Source organism: Oryx dammah, unplaced genomic scaffold (assembly GCF_014754425.2).
Source record: "Oryx dammah isolate SB20612 unplaced genomic scaffold, SCBI_Odam_1.1 HiC_scaffold_29, whole genome shotgun sequence".
NCBI classification, from domain to species: Eukaryota; Metazoa; Chordata; class Mammalia; order Artiodactyla; family Bovidae; genus Oryx; species Oryx dammah.
Window position 1 is genome coordinate 73,123,893 of NW_024070213.1, and position 16,866 is coordinate 73,140,758.

Here is a 16,866-nt window from a genome sequence, read left to right on the forward strand (position 1 = left end):
TCATTAAAAGCCTTGCAATTCATACCTTGTCTGTTTTTGTTTAGAGCTATTTAGTGTCTATGAAGAATACATATGTATATATCTGGGAAAAAATGATACTTAATATTTACAGCACCTTTATCTATACCCAAATAGATGGATATTGCTGGAGAAAAATCCATAAGCATGTTGACAGTTCTTATAATTTTTTTTTTGGCTGAGCTGATCAGCTTGTGGGATCTTAGTTCCCCAACCAGGGATTGAACCCACACCCTCAACAGTGAAAGATCAAAGTCCTAACCACAAGATTGCCAGGGAATTCCTTTCAGTTTTAATTTATAAACATAAACCTCAAGTGGGCACTCAAGACTGTCTGGTGTTCTTAGTCACTTCTCTGCAATCCTGTGTTGATGCTGCCACTCTCCAAAATGACTGTCACTATTTACTTGCCTCTTTTCAAATTCCCAGCACATACACCAGTTACTAGCCTTCTACACTCTGCTTTCAGTAGATGACCTGGCTTCTCACATTACACTGACAGAAGAGAAGCAACTCATACAAAACTCTCCCCTCCTCAGCACCATAACAGAGCTCACGTCTCTTCCTGGGCCCACCCTCCCTTCCTTCCCCTTTATCACTGGGATGAAGGGCCCTGCTCCTGCCAACGGCAGTGTCTCCGCATGCAGTCTTCATGACAGCCCTCTCCCTACTCCAGTTTAGGCTGAGGGTTTCCTGATCCTGAGTTTCTCCCTCATTGCTGGATCATCTCCATCACTGTACAAACTGCTCCGGTAATCTTCCATCTTAGAACTCTCCATGGACTCTATATAACCCTCCAACTACAACATCATTTTTGGCTCTCTTCTTTACAGCCACACTTCTGGGATGACATGTCTATATTCACCCACTCCACCTCCAACCTCCCTTTCTCTTTTCATCTCTTCTTAATCTGACTGCTCTCCTCACTTAGCTGAAAATTGCTCCAATATGACTCCTCCCAGGATGCCTTGGGGCCGAGACCAGTGATCACCTGATTTCTATTCATCCGACTTGATCTCTCAGCAGCATTTGGCAGAGTGAATCAATTGCTACATCTAGAAAAGTTCTTGTTCCTCAGCTTCTCCTCCTTTATATCCTCTCATTGATGGTTTCTTCTTAACTCTTCTTGGCTGCCTGTTTCTCTGATGTTTACTTCTAATTGTGGGAGTATCCTAAGACACAAGCCTGTAACCATTTGATAGACATGTTTTATTTAGTCATTGATTTGTCTCTTCCTGCTGAAATATAACTTTCAAAATAATAGAGTCCTTCCCCCTTTTCTAGAAATAGTCTCAATTGAAATAATCTCAATAATCTCAATTTTAATAATAATTCAATTTTCCCCCTAATTTGCAAGTACAATAATTGAAATAATAATCTCAATTGAAATTGAAATAATCTCAATTTTCCCCCTAATTTGCAAGTACAATACAGCCTTTTGAGAATACACTGACAACATGGTGTCCAGTGGCTCTGAATCCATCAGTGTGTAATTCCTACATAACATCAAAATATCATCCAAATCAGGAAGTGAACACTGACAAATTAGGACCACCTAAGCTATGGTTTTTCCAGTGGTCATGTATGGATGTGAGAGTTGGATTATGAGGAAAGCTGAGTGCCAAAGAATTGATGCTTTTGAACTGTGGTGTTGGAGAAGACTCTTGAGAGTCCCTTGGACTTCAAGGACATCCAACCAGTCCATCCTAAAGGAGATCAGTCCTGGGTGTTCATTGGAAGGACTGATGCTGAAGCTGAAACTCCAATACTTTGGCCACCTGATGTGAAGAGCTGACTCATTTGAAAAGACCCTGATGCTGGGAGGGATTGGGGGCAGGAGGAGAAGGGGACGACAGAGGATGAGATGGCTGGATGGCATCACTGACTCAATGGATGTGAGTATGAGTGAACTCCCGGAGTTGGTGATGGACAGGGAGGCCTGGCGTGCTGCGATTCATGGGGTCGCAAAGAGTCAGACACAACTGAGCAACTGAACTGAAAGTGAATCATCAGATCCTGTGCAATTTCATCAATTGTCCCGTTAGTCCTTCTTAACTAAAATGTCTGATTCTGATTCACATGTTATATTTGTTTGTCATGTTTCTCAGTTTACTGCAATCTAGATCACTTTTTACCCTTTCCTTGACTTTTATGGCGTTAACGCTTTTGAAGACCTCAACCAGCTATGGTGTGAAATGGTCTAAGATTTTTCTGATATTCTCTGGGTTAGATTAGTTATGCATCTTTGGCAAGGATACCATAGAAGTAATGCTGTGCTCATCTCATTGCACCCTTTCAGGTGACATTCAGTTTTGAAACATTTTATTACTAATGATGTTCTCATTAATCATTTGATTAAGGTGATGTTTGCAAGTCACCTCCATTGTGAGGTATTTGGGAGAGGATGAGGTACTTTGAGAAATTTTCTTCCTTATCAAAATGTCAGTTTATGTTTTTACTTATCATATCAGTATGGACTCCTGGCTTCCTACATTACTCCAATTATTATGTATCATAATCCGTGGCTATCATTTATTTTGATGTTCACATTGTCCCTGATTTGGCCATGAGAGCCTCTGCAAGCTAGCTTCTATGTCACTTTGGCTTGTCCCCATCATTCTTTGGGGACGCTTTTGTTTTCTGGTGTAAGATGTTCTAATGCTCACCTTCTTTTCCTGTTTCAGCTTAAAATAAGTGATTTCTCTCATGAACCCTTATTTTAAGAAAACAGCTATAGGCAGTAGAGTCACTGTTCCCAGGCTCCATCAATGGTCAGAGCTAGAGGATGTAGGTATTTACATTATTTTTATCTATTTAAATTGAATTCATATAGCATCTCCAATATCAATCTCACACCACAAGGTCAATTCTAATTTATTCCTTTTTCAGGTTGGTAACTCCCTTGTAGGACAGTGAGAAACTGGGCACCCATTGTCCTTAATATCCTTAAGATGCACTGTGAGCACATGCGTATATTTTATCTATTTGCCTGTTTGCAACCATTCTCCCAACACTGGCGCACCATGGAGTTGATGCTGTCCACTCAGGCTTTGATACCCCTCACTGTGTCACCCCTTCTTCCACATCTGGACACAGTTTTCACTGTGTTACATCTCTGACACACCATCTGGGCCACTGTCCTTACAGGAAATAGGGCAGAACTCCTTTACACTTGTTTACACCCATATCCCAAATATCTGGAACTGTGCCTGTAACATGATGAACAATAAATATCGGTTGATTTAAAGAATCTCTGAAATTATTTGGCATATTCCCACCACCCAGGGGATTCTGAGAGTTTTCTTATTTTAGAGTCCCACATGATTCCAGCATAGCAACCTCTGGAGCTCCAAGGGTCAGGCTTCAAGTCTATGTGACCAGCCATGGGGGAAAGCTGCGGGGGGGGGGGGGGTCCAAGATTCTGGGATCATTTTGATATGAATCAACAGGAAAGAATATGGGTTTATTCATATAAGGGTATCAAAAGGTGTATGGAGAATGAGTCAAGGTAGGGGAGAGAGACTTGAAGAGTGTCAGCTGAGATGCAGAGACAAGATATAGCTAAGAAGCACCAGGCCTGATCCATAACAATGACTGACTGAGGAAACAACCAGAGAGTAGCAACAGTTGGCCTAAGAGGGAAAGCAATGCGTATTGCAGATCTTCCTTTTTTTTTTTTTCCACATCATATCTTACTTATTCCTGTTATTTTAATACAATCAAGCTCCCAAACCAAAAATTGACCCTTATTCTGAGAATGAAGTAAAAATCAATATCAAGGTTTCCTCATTTTTATTTCAGTTCAGTTCAGTTACTCAGTCGTGTCCAACTCTTTGTGACCCCATGAATCGCAGCATGCCAGGTCTCCCTGTCCATCACCAGCTCCTGGAGTTCACCCAAACCCATTTCCACTGTCAGTGATGCCATCCAACCATCTCATCCTCTGTCGTCCCCTTCTCCTCCTGCCCGCAATCTTTCCCAGCATCAGGGTCTTTTCAAATGAGTCAGCTCTTCGCATCAGGTGGCCAAAGATTTGGAGTTTCAGCTTCAACATCAGCCCTACCAATGAATACTCAGGACTGATTTCCTCTAGGATGGACTGGCTGGATCTCCTTGCAGTCCAAGGGACTCTCAAGAGTCTTCTCCAACACCACAGTTCAAAAGCATCAATTCTTCGGCGCTCAGTCTTCTTCACAGTCCAACTCTCTCATCCATACATGACCACTGGAAAAACCATAGCCTCGAGTAGACGGACCTTTGTTGGCAAAGTAATGTCTCTGCTTTTCAATATGCTATCTAGGTTGGTCATAACTTTCCTTCCAAGGAGTAAGCGTCTTTTAATTTCATGGCTGCAATCACCATCTGCAGTGATTTTGGAGCCCCCCAAAATAAAGTCTGACACTGTTTCCACTGTTTCCCCATCTATTTGCCATGAAGTTATGGAACCGGATGCCATGATCTTCGTTTTCTGAATGTTGAGCTTTAAGCCAACTTTTTCACTTTCCTCTTTCACCTTCATTAAGAGGCTCTTTAGTTCTTCACTTTCTGCCATAAGGGTGGTCTCATCTACATATCTGAGGTTATTGATATTTCTCCCAGCAATCTTGATTCCAGCTTGTGCTTCCTCCAGCCCAGCGTTTCTCATGATGTACTCTGCATAGAAGTTAAATAAACAGGGTGACAATAGACAGCCTTGACATACTCCTTTTCCTATTTGGAACCAGTCTGTTGTTCCATGTCCAGTTCTAACTGTTGCTTCCTGACCTGCATACAGATTTCTCAAGAGGCGGGTCAGGTGGTCTGGTATTCCCATCTCTTGAAGAATTGTCCACAGTTTATTGTGATCCACACAGTCAAAGTCTTTAGCATAGTCAATAAAGCAGAAATAGATGTTTTTCTGGCACTCTCTTGCTTTTTTGATGATCCAGCATTTAAAAGAAACTCAATTTCAATGTTGCTTAGTTTCACCTCAGGATAGGATTTGAAATGCAGAGTGATATTCCAGATGGTAATTGGGCTCTTCCAGTAGCACTAATTATAACTGAGCCCTGAGCACATCTCTTGCACTTATAGTTAGCAGACTTATTTTAAAAGTATTTTCCGAGAAGTTGCTAAAGGGAATTATGAAAAGTTATAATCATGAGTAACTAATGTCATTCACAGATACATTTTTTAAGTTATGTGCATGTCTATTATGCAAATTATATCTTAAATCATTTTCTTAATTGTTGTTGTTTTTCAGTCACTAAGTCATATCTGACTTTGTGACCCCATGGACTGAAACTAACCCAATTTTATAAATCTAAATCTAAATATTATATAAAATAAAAAATAATTTTTGAAAAGAAACAGTTGCAACAACAATAACAAATAAATAGACACCTGAATTCCATTATTTGAAGAGGGGAGAGGTTGGTTAGGAGAAAAATAGCTGAAGTATGGCAGACACCATTGTAAAGTAATTATTCTCCATTTAAATACACAATTAAATTAAAAAAAAAAAAAAAAAAGAAATGAGGCCCTGGAAACTTCATTCACCAAGAATTTTTCTTTTTTTTGGCAATGCTTTGTTGCATTTCAGATCTTAGTTACCTGACCAGGGACCCAGGGCGGTGGAAGCACAAAGTCCTAATCACTGGGCCTCCAGACAATTTCCACACTAAGAATTTCTAATCATATAACATAGTTACTCTTGTTGTTTCTCAGGAATTCTTAATTGCTGACTTTCCCCCTCCCTATGTTTATTTCTAGAAATAGAATGGAATCTTTAAAAATTGAAATTCCTCTATATTGTTGTAAATTTTAGAGAAATCACACTGTGATATGAATGCTTCACTTTTCTATGTTCAGTTGAGTTCAGTTCAGTCGCTCAGTCATGTCCGACTCTTTGCCACCCCATGAATCGCAGCACGCCAGGCCTCCCTGTCCATCACCATCTCCCGGAGTTCACTCAGACTCGCGTCCATCGAGTCAGTGATGCCATCCAGCCTCATCCTCTGTTGTCCCCTACTCCTCCTGCCCCCAATCCCTCCCAGCATCAAAGTCTTTTCCAGTGAGTCAACTCTTCACATGAGGTGGCCAAAGTACTGGAGTTTCAGCTTTAGCATCATTCCTTCCAAAGAAATCCCAGGGCTGATATCCTTCAGAATGGACTGGTTGGATCTCCTTGCAGTCCAAGTTAGGACCTTATAACTCCAGCCCAGATGCTTTTTTTTTAAGATGAAAGGACCCAGCTGGACAACCAGACATATGGACTTGGGATTTCAAACACAACATATTAAAAGCTGGACTTATCATATCCTATGCTATCCTCCTCTAAGTTTATTCACTGTCCAATATTCCCCATAACTGCCTGCCAGCAACTCCAAAATTAAGCTTGCTTTCCCCCTTTGCCTTGTACCTCTCCATCAAAGCAATAAAAAAATTCTCCTGGTTCCGATCCTTTGATATCTGTCTTATCTATCCCCTTTTCTCTGTACATCCTACCTGCTTCTATCTTGATCTTTTATTATTTCTCTTGTAAATTGTAACAGCAGTTTCTCAAAGAATTATTTGCAGTCCACAGTCCTCCTAAGAGACCATGAATTGAACAAAATATTAAAGACTTTTTGCCCATTTTATGGACTAATGATGCACAATTTTATATATTTTCATTTGTAAATAAAGGATTAATTATTAATAACCAATTAAATGAGTTATTAAGGATTGCCAATATTTTGTATTTATAAAATAAAATGAGCACATTAATAGGATTTACTGATTAAAATATATCCCACAAAGAAGTCTGGCTGAATGTAATGTTATTGTACATCAGTAGTTGAAATTACCCTTATTTTCAGAATAGAAGCCTTCATGTCAGTGTCATAGTTTTAAATTCCTGCTCTTTTGCTTTTTAACTATAATTTCCCATAAATGTAGCTTTCATCATAGTGCTTTAGGTTTATAGATACCTTTAAAGACATATATGCATTTTTATTCAAATACTAGCCACTCACAACCCTAATGATAAAGTAGGTATATATATATAATCCCATTAAGTCTTGGTTTACAAAAAATGACATTTCATCCTATGACTCAGAATTTTTTTTCTCAAGAAAGTGGCAACAGTGGGTAAAATATCTTATGGGGTCATTTCTTCCTCCTGCAAAATAGACTACAATCTAAAGAATCTGAAGATCATAGTCTTTATTACCATCTTGGCTTTAACTTCTGCCTTATTTCTCCAAACACATACACATTATCACTGTAGTCTAGACTATCAAGAAGAGATCTTTTTTGCACACAAAACAGAATTGTTTCATAACTCTTGCTCAGAATATTTCAGTTTCAACATTACCTTCAACAATGATTATTAGCATATTTTAGATGCTTTTCCTTTTAAGAATAAATGAAAAATAATTAAAGTTTCTAACTTTCTTCTGAGGAAAATGTACATATACACATACACACGATATACAACTCAAGAGGTTTTGCAACACCCCTGAAGCCCATCCACAGATCTTTTAGGAATCCCTCACCCAGCCTATACAATTTGCAAATTGAGTCTCCTTTGAATAGTACAAAAGATCTTTTGCCTACCTAACCAAACTCTTAACTTTCTCTCCCCACTTCAAAAGGAATTTTCAGAGCATATTATATTCTCTTATACCTCTTTTTTAAAATAAACTTTTAATTTTAGAATAGTTTGAGATTTACATTAAAGTTCCTATGATAGTGCATATTGCTTCTGTGTGCACCAAATCCACTTTCTCCTATTATTAACATTTTACATCAGTGTAGTACATTTATTACAATTAATGAAAAAATGTGGTGGTTTAGTAGTTAAATCATGTCTGACCCTTGTGACCCCATGGTCTGTAGCCCACCAGGCTCCTTTATCCATGAGAGTTCTCAAGAAAGAATACTGGAGTGGATTGCCATTTCCTTCTCCAGGGGATCTTCCTAAGCTGGGGATTGAACCCTGGTCTCCTGCAGGCAATCTCTTGCATTGCAGGCAGATTCTTTACTGGCTGAGCCACCAGGGCAGGCCCAATGAACCAATATCAGAATGTTATTACTAAATAAAGTTCATACTTTTTTTCCAGATTTCCTTAGGTTTTATGAAATTACCGTTTTCTAAGATCCTCTCCAGAGCACCACATTATATTTAGTTGCTATGTTCTTTTGGCTCCTCTTAGCTCTAATAGTCTCTCAGACTTTCTTTGTTTTTTGATGACCATGACAGTTTTGAGGGACACAGATCAGATATTTGGTAAAATGATGCTTACCTGGGATTTGTCTGACGTTTTTTCTCATGATTAGTCAAGGATTATGTGTTTGAAGAAGGAAGACCACAGATATCATTTTCATCATATGGTATCTAGGATACCTCCCACCAAAATAACCTATTACTGTCGATATTAACTTGGATCCACTGCTGAAGTAGTATTTGTCAGGTTTCTCTGCTGTAAAATTACTCCTTTATCCTCCTTTCCATACTGTATTCTTGAGAAGGAATTCACTATGCACAGCCCACACTAAAGAGTAGGGCGTTATACTCTATTTCCTTGAGGGCAGAGTATCCTTGTAAGTTTCTTGGAATACTTTTGCATGGGAGATTTGTCCATTCTTCTTTCCCTTTGTTTTTAAAATTGTTTTACCTCCATCAAAATGACGAAATAACAAAACATTCCCCAAATTTCTATGACTAAACACACAATGTATTTCTCATTCATCTCACAATGTCCAGCATGGTTCCACATGTGGCTCTGCTCCACACAGTCACGCAGGCACTCAAGCTGACAAGAGGTTTTACCAACAGGTGACTATGCCTTCTGACACACACAACTTCATCAGTTGCCAAGGTAGGTAGAAAGCACTGGAGTGTTTTCACTAGCAATTAAATGTTTTCACTTTTAAAGTGACCGGTATCATTTCTACCCATAGCTCATTGGCCAGAATTACATAGTTCTCTGTAAATTCAAGGGAATAGGGAAGTATCATCCTCCCCTGTGCCTGGAAGGAGAGAGAACCAGACTTGGAAGGTTCCTATCACAAATCTGCTACCCCAACTATCCACCTAACAAAATCCTATTCTTCCTCCAGTTCTCCTTTATCTTAAATGCTGTGAAGCCTTCAATTCAGCTCCCCCTCCTTGCTCCATCAGTCCTGTGAGCAGACCAACAGTAAACAACTATTGTGAGTGAGTGTTAGTCACCCAATCATGTCTGAGCCTTTGCAACCTCATGGTCTGTAGCCTGCCAGACTCCGCTGTCCATGGGATTATCCCAGTAAGAACACTGGAGTGGGTTGCCATTGTAATTGTTGGTTTGCAGAGAAAAACAATTATGCCTTTTCACCTTGGTATCCTCAGGTTTAATACAGTACCTCTTACCTAGAAAATATTCAATCAACTTCTATTATTTATCAAATTAACAACTGGAGGAAATCCTAAATTCATAACCAAATGTTACATAGGAACTTTTTCCCTAATAAAATTATTCATGCATAAATTCTTGACAATTGAAGTATAAAATTATTTTCTTTTACTAACTTTAATGTTGAATCATACCTTCAAAGATTTTACATATATTGGCCTGAGTAATCCTGTATCTCAAACATATGGTCTTGTTTCTAATTTATTTCAGAGACCTAAGTTAACTCTTTATTAAAAAAGTAATAATTCTGTCTTTAAAATTTTAGATTTGTTGGTGCACTTAATCGCTCAGTCATGTCTGACTCTTTGCAATCCCATGGACTGTAGCCCACCAGGTTCCTCTTGTCCATGGAATTTTTCAGCAAGAATATCAGAGTGGGTTGCCATTTTCCTCCTCCAGGGGATCTGCCAGACCCAGGGATTGAACCCAGGGTCTCTTGCATTAGCTGGCAGAGCCTTTACCAATAGCACCATCTGAGAAGCCCCCAAAGTAAATGGTCTCATTCCTAATTTCTTTCAGAAATCTGAGTTAACTTTATCTAAAAAGTGATTCTATCTTTAAAATTCTAGGTTGTCTTTTGTAATTACTTTCCCATGTTGGAGAAGCACATCCTTCTGTAGTTTATGTGCTATGCATGTGCTTAGTTGCTCAATCATGTCTGACTCTTTGCGACCCTATGGACTATAGCTTAACAGGCTCCTCTGTCCAAGGGATTCTCCAGGCCAGAATACTGGAGTGGGTTGCCATGCCCTCCTCCAGGAGATCTTCCCAACCCAGGGATTGAACCAAGGTCTCCCACTTTGCACTCAGATTCTTTACCACCTGAGCCACCAGGGAGGCCATGGAAGCCGTGGCTGTAGTTTGTGGTTGATATTTGTTTGTAAGCTTGCATTACTTCCCTGCATCATTTGTAATATCAAAACACTATTTTAACGCAGGTGGTCAAGAGAGGAGTGTAACACCTTAATTGCAGGTGGAGTATATTTATATACAAGGAATTTACCAATTTTGTTGAATGTCTACACTATTCATATGAGTATCCTTCTTTCTGAGAAAGCAGAGGAGAAGCCTTAAGGGAGCATAAGACCTCAAGTAGCTCATCATGATGAGTATAAGGACATGACCGCAAACCTCAGGATAGACAATAAAGTCATAGGTGACATGTGATTGACATATGTGTGTTATAAAGGCCGAGTCCTCTGAGTTCAAGGTAGGCATGCTCTGGATGCAGAGTGGGTCAGAGAGAAGAGAAACCAGAGGGAAGAAGACTGCTTAGAAAACCAAATCAGTAGTCCCATCATGAAATTCAAATCCTAACCAGATTTTACATGCTGACTGCGCAGAGGATATTTAACTTGCCGTGGATTTAACTTTTACATAAGGAAGATATTTTAAGTGCATTCACTCAGTCGTGTCCAATTTTTTGTGACCCCATGGGTTGTAGCCTTTCAGGTTTGTCTGTCCATGAAATCCTCCAGGCAAGAATACTGGAGTGGGTAGCCATTTCCTTCTCCAGGTTTCTATACTTAGGCTTATTTTATTCCCATTATTTTTCAGAAAAATTAGTAGTCATGCATGTATGTATAAGTGAGCTTGTGTAAACTTTCCTATTAGAAGATAGTATACTTTTGAGGAAACTTATAAGTACCTTAACTTCCCAGATGTTGAAACATCCATTTATTTTTTTTTAAAGCAGGTTTAAGTTTACCATTTTATATTCACATGATATTTCTGATTTACTAAATTGCTCTTTAACTGAAAATCCTTTTGCAGAAGGAGAGAAGCTCAAGAGGGAGGGGATTTATGTAAACTTAGGCTTCCCTGGTGGTGCAGAGGTTAAAGCATCTGCCTACAATGTGGGAGAACTTGGGTTCGATCCCTGGGTTGGGAAGATCCCCTGTAGAAGGAAATGGCAACCCACTCCAGTATTCTTGCCTGGAGAATCCCATGGACGGAGAAGCTTGGTGGGCTACAGTCCACGAGTTGCAAAGAGTCGGACACGACTGAGCAACTTCACTTTCACTATAGCTGATTTACATTGTTATACAGCAGAAGCCAATGCAATATTGTTAAGCAATTATCCTCCAATTAAAAATAAATCTTAAAATAGAAAATCTTATTGAATCAGTAGTCAAGGAAACTATTTTCCAAAATAAATCTATAAGGCACTGATACTAGCCCTCATCATCTTTGGGATCAAATCATGTTAGACTCTGTGAAAATGGTGCCATGTTTGTGAGCTCAGCTTCTATTTGACTGAGTTGGAAATAGACCACTCCCATGCCAGCAACCAGCTACCTCACAGAGGTATGATATTGGCTTGAGGTGAGGGGTTGGGGTGAGAAAATGAATTTTAAAAAATCTTAAACAATTTGGAGTGTTTCATCTTCAATTCAATGTGTACAGATAAATTGTTGTTAATAAGAAGCTGAGCACATTATCTTATTTGGTTCCTAAGGGTAGCAATAACAGGTTTGTTGAGAGAGAGAAAAAATACAACCCAAGTACATGACCTCATTTGTAACAATTTCTTCTCTCTTAACCCAACATTTTGTGATGTTGCTGCTGCTACTGCTGCTGCTAAGTCGCTTCAGTCATGTCCGACTCTGTGCGACCCCATAGACAGCAGCCACCAGGCTGCCCTGTCCCTGGGATTCTCCAGGCAAGAACACTGGAGTGGGTAGCCATTTTCCTCTCCAGTTTTTTTGTGATGTTACTAGAGCTAAATTACAGATTGAAACCATAGCTTTCTAGTTCAAGAAAGAAACTGAATGACTACGCAGCTACACAAATAAAAAGATCAAACCTAATCTTAAATCAAAAAGTAATGCTTAACAGAGAAATAAAATCAGAATTCTCTTCTGGAAAGAGGAAACTAAAATGGGAACATTTTGTTCTCTTTGTAAACAAGATTATGGTTTATCACCTGTTTGAAAAATTACTTTTCAGTGATGAATGCCCAATTGTTATGTGAATTGAGAAAGGATTTTTGAACCTGACCTGTATGGGAAGGGAAATATTTGCTCATAATGTGAAAAGGAGAAGTGAGATCCAGCCTAAGTTCTAATTGTATTGACCATTAACCTTTAAAGATAATAGAAATAATAGGACAAAGAAAGTATGCACAGAGAAATCAAGATTTCCTCAGTTATCAGTCGCGCATACTTTAAGAATTTTGTTATTGAAATAGTCTCTAATTGTTTTGTGGCATTCCTGGTGTGGGATCAATCTCTTAAAGAAAAGTCACACTTTAAAAATAAATACATAAAATGGGTTTGTACAACTGTATCAGGAACTAAACGTGGCAGATAAAGGAGTTACAGCATGTTAGGGGGTGAGAATTGCATAGTGATAGAATTCCTTCCCTTTCACTTCAACTTCAAAGTCAAGTGGTAAACTGAAAAGACTGAGAGGATCTGAATCTGAATCCCAGCTCTACCACCATCTGTGTCTTTGGGCAGGTGACTTTTCTTCTCTGGGACTCATATATTTTAATTTGTAAAATAGACATAATACTTACATTTAAGACACTGGTATGAATTATGTTGTTGTTGTTCATTCAGTAAGTCATGTAGTCTCTGTGGCCCCTAGGACTATAGAACACTAGGCTCCTCCATCCTCCACTACATCCCAGAGTTTTTTCAGATTAATTCCATTCAATGGTAATACTATCTAACCATCTCATCCTCCGCTACCCCTTTCTCCTTTTGCCTTCAATCTTTCCCAGCATCAGGGTCTTTTGCAATGAGCTGGCTCTTTGCATCACATGGGCAAAGTATTGGAGCTTCAACTTCAGCATCAGTCCTTCCAATGAATATTCAGGTTTGATTTCCTTTAGGACTGACTGGTTTGATCTTCTTGCAGTCCAAGGGACTCTCAAAGTCTTATCCAGTACCATAATTAAAAAGCTTCTGTTCTTCAGCACTCAGTCTTCATGATGATCCGACTTTCACATGACTTTTTACATGACTGCTGGAAAAACCATAGCTTTGACTAGACAGACCTTTGTCAGCAAAGTGATGTCTCTGCTTTTGAATACATTGTCTAGGTTTGTCACAGCTTTCCTTCCAAGGAGCAGAGCAAGCGTCTTTTAATTTCATGGCTGCACTCTCCGTCCACAGTAATTTTGGAGCCCAAGAAAATAAAATATCTCACTGTTTCCACTTTTCCTTCTTCTATTTGCCATGAAGTAATGGGATCAGGAGCGGAGCAGTGGCTGCATGGGCACAGGACGGCCTAGAGGAGCTATCCCATGTTGAAGGTCAGGAAGGGTGGTGGTGAGGAGATACCCTTTGTCCAAGGTAAGGAGCAGTGGCTGCACTTTGCTGGAGCAGCCGTGAAGAGATACCCCACGCCCAAGGTAAGAGAAACCCAAGTAAGATGGTAGGTGTTGCAAGAAGGCATCAGAGGGCAGACACACTGAAACCATACTCACAGAAAACTAGTCAATCTAATCACACTAGGACTACAGCCTTGTCTAACTCAATGAAACTAAGCCATGCCCATGGGGCAACCCAAGATGGGCGGGTCATGGTGGAGAGGTCTGACAGAATGTGGTCCACTGGAGAAAGGAATGGCAAACCACTAAAGTATTCTTGCCTTGAGAACCTCATGAACAGTATGAAAAGGCAAAATGATAGGATACTGAGAGAGGAACTCCCCAGGTCAGTAGGTGCCCAACATGCTACTGGAGAAAAGTGGAGAAATAACTCCAGAAAGAATGAAGGGATGGAGCCAAAGCAAAAACAATACCCAGGTGTGGATGTGACTGGTGATAGAAGCAAGGTCCGATGCTGTGAAGAGCAATATTGCATAGGAACTTGGAATGTCAGGTCCATGAATCAAGGCAAATTGGAAGTGGTCAAACAAGAGATGGCAAGAGTGAACGTCAACATTCTAGGAATCAGCAAACTAAAATGGACTGGAATGGGTGAATTTAACTCAGATGACCATTATATCTACTACTGCGGGCAGGAATCCCTCAGAAGAAATGGAGTAGCCATCATGGTCAACAAAAGAGTCCGAAATGCAATACTTGGATGCAATCTCAAAAATGACAGAATGATCTCTGTTAGTCTCCAAGGCAAACCATTCAATATCACAGTAATCCAAGTCTATGCCCCAACCAGTAACACTGAAGTAGCTGAAGTTGAACAGTTCTATGAAGACCTACAAGACCTTTTTGAACTAACACCCAAAAAAGATGTCCTTTTCATTATAGGGGACTGGAATGCAAAAGTAGGAAGTCAAGAAACACCTGGAGTAACAGGCAAATTTGGGCTTGGAATATGGAACGAAGCAGGGCAAAGACTAATAGACTTTTGCCAAGAAAATGCACTGGTCATAGCAAACACCCCCTTCCAACAACACAAGAGAAGACTCTACACATGGATATCATCAGATGGTCAACACCGAAATCAGATTGACTATATTTTCTGCAGCCAAAGATGGAGAAGTTCAATATAGTCAACAAAAACAAGACCAGGAGCTGACTGTGGCTCAGATCATGAACTCCTTATTACCAAATTCAGACTCAAATTGAAGAAAATAGGGAAAACCGCTAGACCATTCAAGTATGACCTAAATCAAATCCCTTATGATTATACAGTGGAAGTGAGAAATAGATTTAAGGGCCTAGATCTGATAGATAGAGTGCCTGATGAACTATGGACCGAGGTTCATGACATTGTACAGGAGACAGGGATCAAGACCATCCCCATGGAAAAGAAATGCAAAAAAGCAAAATGGCTGTGTGGGGAGGCCTTACAAATAGCTGTGAAAAGAGGACAGGTGAAAAGCAAAGGAGAAAAGGAAAGATATAAGCATTTGAATGCAGAGTTCCTGAGAATAGCAAGAAGAGATAAGAAAGCCTTCTTCAGCAATCAATGCAAAGAAATAGAGGACAAGAACAGAATGGGAAAGACTAGAGATCTCTTCAAGAAAATTAGAGATACCAAGGGAACATTTCATGCAAAGATGGGCTCAATAAAGGACAGAAATGGTATGGACATAACAGAAGCAGAAGATATTAAGAGGAGGTGGCAAGAATACACAGAGGAACTGTACAAAAAAGATCTTCATGACCCAGATAATCACGATGGTGTGATCACTCATCTAGAGCCAGACATCCTGGAATGTGAAGTCAAGTGTGCCTTAGAAAGCATCACTACAAACAAAGCTAGTGGAGGTGATGGAATTCCAGTTGAGCTGTTTCAAATCCTGAAAGATGATGCTGTGAAAGTGCTGCACTCAATATGCCAGCAAATTTGGAAACCTCAGCAGTGGCCACAAGACTGGAAAAGGTCAGTTTTCATTCCAATCCCAAAGAAAGGCAATGCCAAAGAATGCTCAAACTACCACACAATTGCACTCATCCTACATGCTAGTAAGGTAATGCTCAAAATTCTCCAAGCCAGACTTCAGCAATACGTGAACCGTGAACTTCCTGATGTTCAAGCTGGTTTTAGAAGAGGCAGAGGAACCAGAGATCAAACTGCCAACATCCGCTGGATCATGGAAAAAGCAAGAGAGTTCCAGAAAAACATCTATTTCTGCTTTATTGACTATGCCAAAGCCTTTGACTGTGTGGATCACAATAAGCTGTGGAAAATTCTGAAAGAGATGGGCATACCAGACCACCTGACCTGCCTCTTGAGAAATCTGTATGCAGGTCAGGAAGCAACAGTTAGAACTGGACATGGAACAACAGACTGGTTCCAAATAGGAAAAGGAGTACAACAAGGCTGTATATTGTCACCCTGCTTATTTAACTTCTATGCAGAGTACGTCATGAGAAACTCTGGACTGGAAGAAACACAAACTGGAATCAAGATTGCTGGGAGAAATATCAATAACCTCAGATATGCAGATGACACCACCCTTATGGCAAAAAGTGAAGAGGAACTAAAAAGCCTCTTGATGAAAGTGAAAGAGGAAAGCAAAAAAGTTGGCTTAAAGCTCAACTTTCAGAAAATGAAGATCATGGCATTCGATCCCATCACTTCATGGGAAATAGATGGGGAAACAGTGGAAACAGTGGCTGACTTTATTTTTGGGGGCTCCAAAATCACTGCAGATTGTGACTGCAGCCACTAAATTAAGAGACGCTTACTCCTTGGAAGAAAGGTTATGACCAACCTAGATAGCATATTCAAAACCAGAGACATTACTTTGCCAACTAAGGTCCGTCTAGTCAAGGCTATAGTTTTTTGTGGTCATGTATGGATGTGAGAGTTGGACTGTGAAGAAGGCTGAGCGCTGAAGAATTGATGCTTTTGAACTGTGGTGTTGGAGAAGACTCTTGAGAGTCCCTTGGACTGCAAGGAGATCCAACCTGTCCATTCTGAAGGAGATCAGCCCTGGGATTTCTTTGGAAGGAATGATGCTAAAGATGAAACTCCTTTGGCCATCTCATGCGAAGAGTTGACTTATT